Consider the following 15,206-nt stretch of genomic DNA (forward strand, 5'->3'; position numbering starts at 1 on the left):
CAACTTTCCACTCTACGCTACGGGGCTCTGGGCAATAATATTAATATTAATTGGATCAACGCTGCCGCGGTACCATGCCGATTTTTTTTTCTTCAGTCAAGCAAGGATGATTACGAACATGGTGACTCACTTGCTGATTTGCTTGCCGTACAATGGAAATGTAGAGCCTCCCCAAGTGCCGCGTTTGTCGGAAAGAGTCCACCCAATTATACGAACAGAGATTTTCGTACAGAATCGTACTGGTACGAACATTACCATGATGACATTGTACAAAATGCTCATGCCACACGGCCGGCCCCATTTCAGAGATGGAAACCCACAAGTGGTCCGTCTCTGGGGAGTAAGGTAGAATATCAGAGGTAAATATGTGTTTTACTGTTTACAGGGGTGGAAAAAGTACTCAATCTTTTACTTAAGTAAAAGTACCAAAGTACTGGTATCAAAATATACTCAAAGTAGTAAGTATACTCATTATGCAGAATGTCCCATTTGAAAATAGCAGATCTACAAGCTCATGTGATGCATTGTGAGCTTGTAGATCTGCTATGTTCAAATGGCCGAAATGTAGTGGAGTAGAAGTAAAAGAAGAAAGAACATTTGTTACTCTAATCTTCTGGGGGCTTCTGGGGGGTCCCTGACTGGAACAAACTCATTTGAGATGGGGGTCCGCGACATGACAACGTTTGAGAACCACTGTTCTGTCTCTTCCACAGGCGCAAGAGCAGCTATTTCACAATGAAGTATGTCATACATTGACAAAAATGTCATGTAACTTTCATATAAACACAATATCTCCGCGAATACAAGAAGACTCACCTCAAGACAAACTCACCTCAACTGAAAAAGGAATACTCACCTCGGGGGTAGGAACAGTCACCCCGGGGGGTGGGTAAACTCACCTCAGGACCTGAGAAAACTCACCTCGGAACACTCACCCCGGGGGTAGGAACACTCACCCCGGGGGTAGGAAAACTCACCCAGAAAAACTCAATGGTGTAATGTACAGTGAGTTTTTGTTTTGTGGGTGGGTTTAACCTTTCCCCTCTACACCAAGTCTGTATTTTAAAAAAAGGCACATCTACCGGCTTGTGAGCTTTCCTTTTTCACAGAATGCTTTCATAATGAGACACGTTTAATCCATACTGGATTAAATTCTGTCTTTGAAGGTATAGAATTACCAAATTATGTTGTTCAATGATATATTTGTGTTTAAAACACACACACACACACACACACACACACACACACACACACACACACACACACACACACACACACACACACACACACACAAAGAGTAAGGCATCAAAATGTACCAAAAGTAATATTTCTAAAAACTAAAGTTCTCAAACAATGCATGTGTGCAATGCAATGTTCTATGCTGTTATCATTTATACCAGCAAAGTAGTAGGTAACTAAATATCCTAGGTAAAAATAGGGAAAAGTGTTTAATGCATGTTTTACAATAGTGAAATGTATATCTAATAGTAACTAAAGTTCAATAATGCTTACTATAGTGAAATGTATATCTAATAGTAACTAAAGTTCAATAATGCTTACAATAGTGAAATGTATATCTAATAGTAACTAAAGTAACTAAAGTTCAATAATGCTTACCAAAAGCTTTTCTCACAAATGTGTTCACACAGAAAACAAAACATTATACCTGTGTTTTACCTTCACTGGAGTTTTTCTTCATTTTTCTTTGTTAAGTAAGTATTTGTTTGCATTACACACATTGGAATGTTCACTTTTCTGATGAAATCTACCTTGTATTTAAAGCACTTTCATTAGCTAAATGTAATTTAACAACATACATTGACATTGGAATGTTCATTTCTCTGGGTTCCTACCTTTGTTTGTTTGTTTGTTTGTTTGATGGGGGCACAGGAGTGAAGGGGAGGAGGGGGGTTGACCACTTAACACTAATATCCCATTCCACTTAATGATTCATTGTTTGATATCTAATAGGTGGATGGGGCAAGGTGTGGAGCTGGAGACACATAGCAAATGACCATGCTATTTGCTATTTGCATTCCTTGTTCACTTTTCTGATGAAATCTACCTTTCATTCATTCTGTGAAAATGGAAAGCTCACATTATGAAAGCATTCTGTGAAAATGGAAAGCTCACAAGCCGGTAGATCTACCTTTTTACCTTTTCTGATGAAATCTACCTTGTATTTAAAGCACTATTTAAGCACTTTATTAATTCTATACCTTCAAAGAAAGAATTTAATCCAGATATGGATTAATCCAGATATGGATTAAACATCATTATGAAAGCATTCTGTGAAAATGGAAAGCTCACATTATGAAAGCATTCTGTGAAAATGGAAAGCTCACAAGCCGGTAGATCTACCTTTTTTTAAACATTGGGGTGAGTATTCCTACCTCTGAGGTGAGTCTTCCGAGGTGAGTTTTCTCAGGTCATGGGGTGAGTGTTCCTACCCCCCGAAAATCTTGGGGGTGAGTATTCCTACCTCTGAGGTGAGTCTTCCGGGGTGAGTATTCCTACCTCTGAGGTGAGTTGGTTTTGAGGTGAGTCTTCTTGATACCATCTCCGCTCCACTGGGGATAAGCCACGACGATTTATTCCATTTCTTCCTGGCAAACGCTCAGGCGGGCGATCACTCGGATCAATCTGCTTCCTCCTCCAAGAAATGCTCCTCAAAGAGGAAGAATCGCTCAGTTTCAAATGGTAACAGTATTCTTCATCAGTGTTTTCAAATAGCCTAGGCTGTGTATTAACCTCTGCTCCTTGTGTAGCCACCGCGTCTGCTGCGAAAAAAAACAAGGGTCAACGATGAGCAGCTAGACGACCCAGTCCTCGTTGCACTGAAGGGGATCCAGTCATCCCTCACGGATATGGATGCCAGGCTCCAGGTTCTAGAACATTGGTTCTCAAAGTGGGTTCCGGGTACCCCCAGGGGTACTTGAGGGGGTTCCAGGGGGTCCCCCAGCTAAATGGTGGCTAGGAACCAAATGGGACCCTTATGGGTCTGTAACTCTGAAAGTGTACAAATGGAACCATTTGTACACTCAGAGTTACATTAACATTGATTTTACAATATAAATTGGGGTCCCAGGGATAGAAATGCCATTAAATGGGGGTCCGTAGCCTAATGCATGTCAAACTGGGGGGTCCTTGAAATTAAGATGGTTGAGAATCACTGCTAGAGAGCCGTAAAAATCTTCTCTTAAGGGGGTCCCTGGCATATCTTTTCAAATGGGGGTCCGCGGGCTACTAAGTGTCAATTTTGGGGTCCTTGACATGAAAAAGTTTGAGAACCACTGTTCTAGAAAGCCCAGCTACTGCTCCAGTTACAATCCAGGGTGTTCCCGGCCCCAGCCGTGTGTCGCTGTCGCCCGACATTCGACGCCACGCCACTAAGGACACTGGGATCTGCAGTCCCAGCAGCGGCAGTCGGGGTGCCTTTCTTTCCACCATTAGCAGCAGTATCTCCCCAGCTGAGAAATCAGATTCTTGCAGGTAACGACATTAATCTCGTAAAAAAATCTGCTGTGTTCAGCTGAAGTGTCAGATAGACGCCTGGTTGACTGTGGAGAGGTCTCAGTCATTCTGAAAGAAAGCGTTCCCAGACTGTCAAAAAACCTGACCATGCCAGAGTTTAACGTGGCTTTTGGCGTCTACAGAGACATTATATGCGAAATATATGCAGATATGAGTTTGATACTTACCTGTCTTATCATTTCCGACTTGGCTATGTCATATGGGGGTCACCTGTTTTATGAATATCATAAATCCTTCTCAGCAAAGGCAGTATTGTACATTAAAACATTTAACCAGAGACTGGGCTGGTCGATAGTGGACCTAGTGCTTATCAGTCGTCATTTGACAGGCCACCAAGCTCTCTCCTGTTCAGTTTGTGGGTCTTTCACACACACTGTAAGCCTCTGTCCTAAGACTTTGCTTTGCTAATTCATCCATGTTAATTTAACTCTGATGTTCACGCACGTGCACACACACACACACACACACACACACACACGCATATCTGCACGATTAATAATAATCTTGTAACTTCCCATCTCCCACCTTTCTCAGCTAACTTTCTTTTGATAGCCCTGATCTGCATTAGTCTGCAGTCCAATCCCTCATAATAGTCTGGATTGTTGTGTTCATGCCCTTCAATGCAGGTAATCAACAGAGAGAACCCACAGACACTCTGCTCTGTAAACATTAACCACAATGTTATCCTAATCTGAACCTGGGCAGATGAAACAACAGACTCTGTGGTGTTCTTAAAGTTTATCTACTTTATTTTGCAGATTGGCATTTGACTTTACTCTGATAGAACGCATATATTTAGCGTTTTGGTTTCCGGTTGTTTTGCTTCTAATGAAGTCAGGACCAAATTAATTAACCCTTTAAGACCTGAAGCCGATTCTACATGTCTCCTAAATCCCAACAGTATTCTGAAAAACGTATGTTTCTATATCAGTGGTTCTCAATCTTTTTCATGTCAAGGACCCCCAAAATTATATGTATTTGGCCCGCAGACCCCTATCTCAAAATATTTTGTTCCAGGGACCCCCCCCAGAAGCAAAGATTTGAGTTAAAAATGTTCGGTTTAAATATATATATATTCAAAGATTTGCACACATTTTCACGATTTTTCAAAAATAGCAGATCTACAAGCTCATAGCGCGGTGCCGCGCTATGAGCTTGTAGATCTGCTATTGTTGAATAGCCAAAGTGTAAAATAATGCTTTTTAGCTCAAATCAAAAAGTGACACAGATGCGTTCCAGGTCTTAATGGATTCATTGGGCCGGATTCATAAAGGGATTTACGACCATATTTTGTACGTACCGGCATTTAGGACAAGTTGTACACATACACCTGATTCATAAAGATTTTTTGGTCTGTGTTTTGTGCGTCAGGTGCGCACGTTCTCACGTCACCCCCGAGGCAGTCTTGCCAGGGCTAAAATGTGCGTATGTCTTTAGAATGCTTTATTCTTCATGCCAAAATCAATTACAACAGTGGCAAACCTCAAATAAAATATATATGTGCCCAACATTTGTCAACACATATATATAAAAAATAAATGTCAAACGATGTATTGCTTGTAGCCTATGCATAATATAGACATGATGTAGATTCCACCGCTTTTTATTTATTTTCTAGGCTATGAGTCGCATTTAGAGCTGAATTATTAGGTCCCTGAGTGTGTTTGCCAGCGGGCCATCTCAGCCAAAGTGTCACGTAATAATGAAAATAGGCTTCATGCCTTAATGAAACTGCGGAGGGACTGATGCACCAGTGTCCGTGCCGCGGTATTAATTTGTAGGCTAATAGCCTACTGTAGGCTACTCTACTGTATATTGATCACATGAACGCCACACACAACAGCCTAATAAATGTTACCATCTGATGAGGAAACTATAGTGATGAAAGCTGTGTCCAGAAGATCCATTCCCCATTCAGACGTAGGACAGTGATATATGAATCCAAAATTAACTAATTTAATCAATAAGTAATCAATAAGCTCTGGTCCATAATCGTTTCACTTGTATGCCCTGGATTTTTTCTCAACATCATCTTTTTACCTGGTAAACGTGAGCATGTTATATCCTTTCCAGGTTATTAGTCTATTATTTGCTGGCGGGGTTAAACCTTGTAAACATTACACATTACGTTCAGCTGATCCATCGTGCAATAGTGGGACTCGCTTCCAGACAGATCAGAATGATGTTCAAGTTCTCTGTCAGTGTCAAGGCATCGCGGCCGACAGCTGTAAGTTTGGACGAGAAGTTAAACTCCAGTGTTGCCAGATTTTGTGAGAGAAATAAGCAACCAGGTCTATGAAAATAAGCCCAAAAGAAGCAACTGGCACTTAGGCCATTATAAGCACTTTAATTAAACCGTTGTGAGCTTGTAGATCTGCTATATTTAAAAAAAAAATCTTGTTATAAAATGTGGAATATTTGGAAGATTTTTTAAACATTCTAACAACACAAATCTGCCTCCAGCTGGCACAAAACATTTTCAGATGGGGCTTATAGACGGATTTCCGCGCGACGTCATCACAGAGCAGAATGCGCAATCTGCGCATGCCCGGGTGAAAGGCGCGTTCGAAAATACAGCCCTGAGCGGCAGTGAGCGCACTGGCCAATACAAACTAATAGGCGAGTGTGCTCCGGTGCGTAATTTCCAAACGCACCCATAGGCTTCCCCCTCCTCTGCGCGGTCATATTCCTCTCATGTTTACTAACAGGAAACCCGTCTATAGGGATAAATTAGCCTACATATTAACTTGGGGGTCCATGACATAAAAATATTTGAGAACCACCGGTTAAAACAATTGAACAATTGTGAAGCAAGCCCAAATAACCAACTATACTTTAGAAACAAGCCCAAAAAAACGCACCCCACTTCTACCAATATTTACAAGCAACTTTACAGACAAATAAGCGCAAATTCGCTTATAATAAGCGGACATGGCAACACTGTTCAGTAAAGTGACAGATTTGATCAGAGAGAAACTGCTGAGTCACGGTTCACGCCTTTTATGGTGCAAAATGGGGCGTGGAACAATGTAAATGAACCTCTCGGGATCATCACGCCCAGCTGGCTGTCATTATAATATAGAACTGGTCATACGCACGTCTCTGTCATATACAAACCCCTTTTTGAATGTTAGTGAGTACCAGAAATACGACCTCCTTTACGAACTTCATTTACACCATATTTACGACCCTCGTTATGAATCGGGGCCATTGACACCATATTATTCTATGAAAGACACTTTTTGTGCTCTGTTTGTGACAGCCGTTCTAGAGCTGTGGACCAATTGATGCCAAGTACCGCCTGTTGAAATCTGTTCAGCTAGAATTTTCCTCAAAGCTAGATTGTAAAAGCCACATGTTCTGTAATCTACACAGTAAATATAACCTCTTTCATTCATTCATTAGGATGCTGAAGAAGGCCGGACTCAGTCCCCGGCCCCTCACTCTGGCCTACAGAGGACTCGTTGAAAGCATCCTCACCAGCGGTATCACGGTGCGGTATGGAAACACTACCCAAGCTGAGAGGAAATCGCTCCAACGAGTCATAAAAACTGCAGAGAGGATTACTGGATCAGATCTCCCTGCCATGGACACCATCTACACCAGTGGTTCTCAAACCTTTTTGGCTCAGGTGACCCCTGTAAATAACCTTTTCATCCACAGCACCCCTGAGTTACATTGTTACTTACTTACTTCCATTTTATGTCATTACGGTACTTAAAAAAGGAAATATTTCCGCCTAAGATACAGTATGTCACGAGGAAAACTTGAGAGAGTATCAATTTCCATTAGGGCAGGTTGAAAATAATTCTATACTTGACGTTTAACCACTCTGGGTAGAACATTCGTCAAAAATAGCAGACCTACAAGCTCACAACGCATCGCGCTGCGATGCGTTGTGAGCTTGTAGATTGGCTATTTTTGACAAAGAGATTTGGTGTAGGTCCAAAAGTGATATGGATCGATTCCAAATATTATGAAAACATTCTGAGGCACCCCTGGACTGGTGTCACGGCACCCTAGGGTGCCACGGCACCCACTTTGAGAAAACCTGATCTGCACACAGAAACACGGCAAGAAATCAGCCGTCAAAAGGGTAGAGACCGAACCGGAGTCCGTCACACTAGACGTGGTGAGGAAATGAATAAACCAGGGCACCAATATATTGTTTTTTCAAAGACAAATAACTTTTTAACATACAAAAAATACAAATGCTGTTCGAGGCTTGAAATATTTCTCTTTGTTTAATTAATTTAGAGTACAAGTCTCACATATAGAATTACATTACAGGGTTTACAAAACATTAACACACCACACAAGGTAACCCTCTATCACACAAAACATACGTAACCACTTCAGCCCTAAATTTCAGCCATTTGAAGTGAACATGTGAGGTTGTAGATCTGCCATTTTCGGAATTGGAGGCAACAGACTAGACTGTGAAAGAGAACGTATTTTCTCCCTCTTTCTCTTTCTTTCTTTCTTTTTTTGCAGTGTCAACAAAGAAGATTCAGTCAAGTTTAAGTACAACACCACATAGCAAAGTGTTTTTCTTGTTTATGGCTTCTTTAGAAATATATATTTTGTAATTGTGTTCATAATTTGCACAATTAGGGGCCGGAGTGTAGAAGCCATTTCACTGTTTTGTGTTTATTATTATCATTATTGTAGTTATTGTTTAGCATTTGTAGTTCTATTAGTTTGATTGGTTTATTGGTATTAGATTTGTGGGCACCAAGGGCATGCCTCTAAGGCAGTGGTTCTCAAACTTTTTCATGTCAACGACCCCCACATTGACACTTATTAGCCCGCGGCCCCCAATTTGAAAAGATAAGCCAGGGACCCTCATAAGAAAAGATTTTTTACGTCTCTAGCAGTGATTCTGAACCATTTTAATTTCAAGGACCCCAGTTTGACATGCATTAGGGCTACAGACCCCCATTTAATGGCATTTCTATCACTTGGACTGCAATTTATATTGTAAAATCTTTGTCAATTTAACTCTGAGAGTGTACAAATGGAACCAAGTGGACCCGTTAGGGTCCATTTAGTTCCATTTCTACACTCTCAGAGTTACAGACCCATAAGGGTCCATTTGGTGCCTAATCTATCATTTAGCTGGGGACCCCCTGGAACTCCCTCAAGGACCCCTGGGGGTCCCCGGACCCCACTTTGAGAACCAATGCTCTAGGGCATATCAGTGGACAAGTGATGGGGAGACGGTAAGCACCTGGATGGACAACGTTTTTTTTTTTACCAGTGTGACAGGAACAATGCCATGACTGAGATGTGTTTGTACTATTATGCACTCTTTGGAGAAGTAAAGAAACGCAAACTATCATTCAAACCTGTGGACAATGCTTTATTTTGCCTGCATTGAAAACAAGCCATAGGTGCATCAGTGGGTTTGGTGAGCTGTTTGGAGCCGACAAAATAGCCACTACAAGAAGGTTTAAATACAGAAGAGTTTCACAATTGTGTCGGGGAGATCCATATGTTCAGGCCAAGCACTGTGGTATTGAGGACAAGCAGTTTGGGGGGTAATCCAGTCTGGGCTTATTGTTCTCTGGTGGGCTTACTGGTTATTTCCATTCCCATTCATATATTACACAGACTATTACAAAACCTCTCCCCAAGCACACTCTTTAGATTACCAGTGAAACTGAGGCTGTCCTACTGTAGGTAATGTAAGCACTATCTAATGGTGTAGGTTTATGGAAGGATGGGATATTTCACTTAACTTAAAATCAAGTGTTCAATCATGACTGATGTCCAGATGTAGCTCAAGAACAGTACATTACATTTTTGTAAAGTATAGCGCTGACCTCTACTGGTGGCATAGGGAATTTAATACATTAAAACTAATAACATCACTGTAATGCTGCTGTGTCATATTCGTTTCAGCATTTACCCTTCACACATTTTTAAATGTTCCTGAATGAAGGCAGTGAAGTAATTTTTAAGGCAGTTTAAGACAAACTATATACTGTAGTTAAAATGCAAATTCATGCTATTATCACAAATGCCTAGAAATATCCTTGAGACTTAAAATACAGTTACAAGACTTCCTTCTAAAAGCCCACGGTGTCTTTCTGGATCAGTCCCTGGCTTCCAGTGGTGTCCAGTATATTTACTTAAGTACTGCACTTAAGTACAATTTTGAGGTATTTGTACTTTACTTAACTATTTCCAATACTTCTACTCCACTACATCTCAGATCCAAATATTGTACTTTTACTCCACTACAATTATTGGAAAAGTTACTGGTTACTTTGTAGATTTTGATTATTATTACAAAACATACATTACTCACTTCAGCCCTGGCCTATTACATTTCAGCCATTTGAAAATAGCAGATCCACAAGCTTACAATGCGTTGCGATGCGACACATTGTGAGCTTGTAGATCATCTATTTTCAAAAGTGTTTTAGACATGTTATACATTTGAAATGGGACATTCTGCGTAATGAGTATTCCAATTTTGATACCAATACTTTTGTACTTTTACTCAAGTAATTTCTTTTATTCCAGACTTTTACTTGTAACAGAGTACTTCTACAGTACAGTAGTATTGCAGTGTTGATACTTTTACTTAAGTAAAAACATATGAGTACTTTTTCCACCACTGCTGGCTTCCATTCAGTGAAGCTCATGTTTGTGGTGGCTGTCTCCCTGTAATCTCTCAAGACAGATTGGGCCAGCTCCAGGCCCGAATGTAAAGGACGACTGCAACAGACAGAGGGCACTGTTGTTCAGTCATATAAAGAGAATAGAATATAGAATCGACTTTATTTGCCATTTGCACATTTGCACAAATGTCCTTATTGCCAAGTGCATAGGACATTTTGGAGCTCAGCTCCCAGGGTCAGCATTTAAAAAAAGAAAATCCCTAAAAGACAAATATTAAATATCATAAATAAGCACGTCATAGTCTAAAAAAATTTGCAAATAGTAGTGCAATTCATCTACATCTTATCATGATCTGTCATGATTTAGTTCATCTGCTCTGATTCAGTTCATCTGTCATATTGACTACCGTCCTTAAATAATCATATTACAATAAATAACTGAGATCATAGCTAGATGCTCAGTAAAATCATCAGGGTTAGTCTAGCAGTGTATAGCCTCGGAAACCCATGCCTTTTTTTTGTTTCAAAAGAAAAAAAGCCTGGGAGAACCTTGCAGGAACGCTGGTCTTAGGACCTTGTTATCTCCTAACCAATCAGAGTGCTCCAAACCCAGGCGCTGGAATCCAGCGCCTGGGTTTGGCTCCGCCCTTCAAGACCATCGATTGGGCTCGTTCTTTCAGTCTAAGCAGTGTATGACTGCACTCTCACATTTAAATAAGTAAGTGTTGGCATCAAAATACTTAATACTCAATACCACACATTACAGTATCAGTACAAGTACTGATTTTGCAAAATGGCATAAAAAAAAAATCATTGTGGACTCAGTTCATGGACATTGTACTTTGGCACCATTTTCTGTGAGCTACTAATTTCCTACTAAAACCCTGTTTAATGCTTAATATGAAGATAGTTTGAAAATGGGTGAAGTGGTCCTCTCATTCAGTGCCACGACGTCTAAGACGTCCGTTTTTATCGCCATTGTTAAGCCCTGAGCGCCACGTGACGTCTGAGACGTCATAAAAAAAAAGTTCTGAACCCAAGATATCATGATTTGAAAATGTGCTGCTCCATTCACTCTTTGTTTAACTTCTTACTGGAAAAGGCTGTATCTCGGCTCCTGAGCACTTTTTTTTTTACAATGAATTTTTGGCTCTGGCACTGGGACAACACAGCCAGAAATAAGTCTGGCACTGAATGAGTTTAATCTATCTATCTCAGGGGGTTTAGGCTATATGCACAGCAGCCATGTTGGAAAGAGATTGGGCCTCCTGCACAGGTGTTACCAATTATTCTAATGAAGGCTCTGTTCCATTCTGCTCAAACAGAGTCAGGGTGCTGATGTAGTGCATGTCGGCTCACTGGAGACACGCTGCTACACCAGAGGGTCTCAATGTGTGATGATGGTCCGAAATTAGCAGCTCACAGAAAATGGTGCCAAAGTACAATGTCCATGAACAGAGTCTACAATGACAACAAACCCTGGCAAACAAATCCAACATCCCGGCAGGCAAGAGGTCAAAATCCAAGGCAAACATATTAGAAAACACACAGTAAACAGAAGTGGGAGTGAATGCACTAAAATAGAGATGACAATTAGTCAGGGCAAAAAACACACAAGGTAACAACTCACAATTAGTCACACCCACAGACAGGTCCAGACCCCAAACTCAAAAAGTACAGTAGGCTACTCAGTACTGTACTTAAGTACACTTTTGAGGATACTTTTACCTTACTGGAGTATTTCCAATTGTCAGTACTTTTACTTCTACTCCACTACATCTCAGAGGCAAATATTGTACTTTTACTCCACTACATCTCAGAGGCAAATATCGTACTTTTACTCCACTACAATTATTTGAAAACTTGAGTTACTAGCCTAGTTACTTTGTAGATTTTGACTATCATTACAAAATATGCATTACCCACTTCAGCCCTACATACATTTTGGCCATTTGAAAATAGCAGATGTACAAGCTGCACAAGCAACGCGTTGTGAGCTTGTAGATTTGCTATTTTCAAAGCATTTTTATACATTTGGAAACATGCAAAATGGGACATTCTGCAAAATGAGTGATTTTACTTTCAGTACGTCTCCCACCACTGCTTTCCACCACTGTATACTAACAAACAACTGACCATAATTGTCAGTTGCATTGTCAAATGCCTCAATTGTAAATTATTTACAATTGAGGCATTAAGCATTTAGCAGACACTTTAATCCAGAGCGATTTACAGTAAGCAGGGTAAACACATATGGTGCATCAAATGCAGAGAGACAGTGTACAGCCATAGTAATCTGTAGGATCATAGATAAACCTTAAGAACCTATCATCAGACTAAACCAGGGGGAGGCAACCCTAGGTACGGGTGCCAAATAGGGAGCAGTGGTGTAAAGTAACTATAGTACATTTACTCAAGTACTGGAGAGACAAAAGTGTGTCAATCATGATGGGCAGGTGCAATGTATAAGTAATAGGAGCAATAGAGACTAGGTGCAATATGGTGGAGAAGTGCAATGCAAGTTTTTTTGTTAAGGTTGGATTGAATGCCTAACAATTGCCTGTGTGTTTCAGCATGATTGGGCTGGACCATATTAGGATAGCTGCCGGGGGGGTTATGATCTGCTGGTGTGATTGGTACATGATGTTGTAGTGTGAAGAAGGAATTATTGAATAACCTGTGTAGTTCATGAGAATACTTTGTGTGTTTTAAGGCTATTTATGTATATGTATTTATTGTTTGTTTAGTTAGGTATTTATTATATGTGTTAGACCACCCCTGCCAATGGCAGTCTAATGGTATAGTCCAGGCTCATTAGCCCCAGCTGGGTATAAAATGCTCCTGCCATTTCACTACAGAGAAAGCTGAGGTTGTGAAGGTAGACGCCACCATGCTCGGGTGTTTAAGCTAAATGTTTGTCATGTTTTGTGATGTGTTGGTGAATAAATACACCTTCGGGTTCAACCATACTCAAGGCCTCTGTACTGATTCCAGAGGCTAACACGGTCCTCCTCACAATAGCCTATGGACAATCAAAATCAGTTGTAGACATTTCATTTTGATGAGGTGTCATAATTACACTTAATGTTGAAAACTCATTTTCGCATGGCGTCCATCTTGGAAATATGCAAATGAAAGGTCCAGACACACCCAATCATAAAGATAAGTATTCCATTGAGTTTCTCATGCTCTGAAACCATGAAATAGACACCAAGTTTTTATTTCTAGCCCATCTGGTTCAAAAGTTATTGCCAAAGCTACTTTCTGATAATATTGAGGCGGCCATATTGGATTTCCAGCAGCAAGGTGACCGGGTTGTCCATATAGGTTGTGATCCTACTGGGTCATAGATATTATTTCTGGTGGCCAACCTTTTATGGCAGGGCAAATGCAGCATACCCCCCTTTGCCCCCTGGGTATAAGTTTTTACTCTACTGGATGTCGGCCATCTTGAATTTCGGAGTCAAAACAAGGTCTTACAATTAAAATTGTGTCAGATTTGGAATCCTCATGGTTGACTTGTATGGAAAAGTGCCTTCATACATGATTCTAGGTCATTCAGATCAAAAGTTAATTTTTAGAGATGGCGCCGGGCGCCATTTTGAATTTGGCTGTCTAGCAAAAAATGCCAGGATTTTTGGGAGGGACCTGGGGGCTAAATCTTTTCTAAAGGGTCCATAGAGGTCAAATCAATCGTCAAACCATCCTTGCCAAAGGATGGTCACGGAACCTCCATTTTTGACTCTACTATAATAGAAACTGCAGGCTTTCTATTCCTGGAAAGTTGCAATGCAATAAAAGAAGCCATTGTTCTCGCCTTAATAAAAATGCAAGGACAATTTCTGGATTGTTTCTGGACTGTCCACCGCCCACCTATGAGACACAGACCGAGTAGAAAAAAAGGGTACCATTTTATCATGAGTATTATTAGTGAGGACCAATTATATGAAGATAGGTTGAAAATGGGTGAAATTGTCCTTTAAGTATTTTTGGGTCATTTTACTCAGTTGTGGAAAGTACATTACTACTGTACTTAAGTAAAATGTTGAGTTTTTTTTTTTTTTTTTTTTTACTTCAGTATTTCCAATTTTCAATACTTTTAGTTACTTTGTATATTTAGGACATTTGGATAATGAGTACTTTTACTTTTGGTACTTTAAGAATATTTTCATGCCAATACTTTTGTACTTTTACTCAAGTAAATTCAGAATACCATAGGCCTAATTGTACTTGTAACAGAGTGTTTCTACTTTGTGGTGTCAATAATAAGTAATAAGTAAAACATATGAGTACTTCTGGCATCAATTGATTTTGGGGTCATTTTACTTTACTTGAACATTTCCATTTCTTTGATATGTTAGCCTACAGTAGGCCTACTTCTCCTACTTCTATACAGTACATCTCAGATGCAAATATTGGACTTTTTTCTCCACTGCAAGTATTTGACTGCTGTGTAGTTACAACTTAGTACTTTTACTCGAGTAAAAACACTGTCACCAGTGTGATATAAAGAGAGAGGACCCGCCCTTCGCCCCCCTGTAATACGATTCGACATGCTGCTTTTTCACGCTGTTACACCCAACGTGGTGACCCATCTTAATCTGAGTCCCCACAGGTCACCGTTTGGCTTGGTTTCAACAGTGGTGGAAAAGTAACCCATTACATTTTCTCAAGCACTGTAAGTGCAATTCTGAGGTAGGCTATATAGGCTACATCTACTTTACTTAAGTATTCAATTGTTTTAAATCTTTAAGTGTTTCCAATGTTCTTCTTTTACTTCTACTCCACTACATCTCAGAGGTAAATATTGTACTTTTACTCCACTACAATTATTTGAAAACTTGAGTTACTAGTTACTTTGTAGATTTTGATTATTATTACAAAACATACATTAAAGGGTTAGTTCAGATTTTTTGAGTATTTTCTGTAGGAAATACTTACCATTAATATAGTGGTTGCAAAGGTATTAATTGATTGCCCGAGTCCCGTGGTCAGAGTTATGGTCCGGTTCTGATAAATATGAAGTAGTTCCGGTAGATTAGT

Source organism: Gymnoscopelus microlampas, assembly GCF_963454915.1.
Source record: "Gymnoscopelus microlampas genome assembly, chromosome: 19".
NCBI lineage: Eukaryota > Metazoa > Chordata > Actinopteri > Myctophiformes > Myctophidae > Gymnoscopelus > Gymnoscopelus microlampas.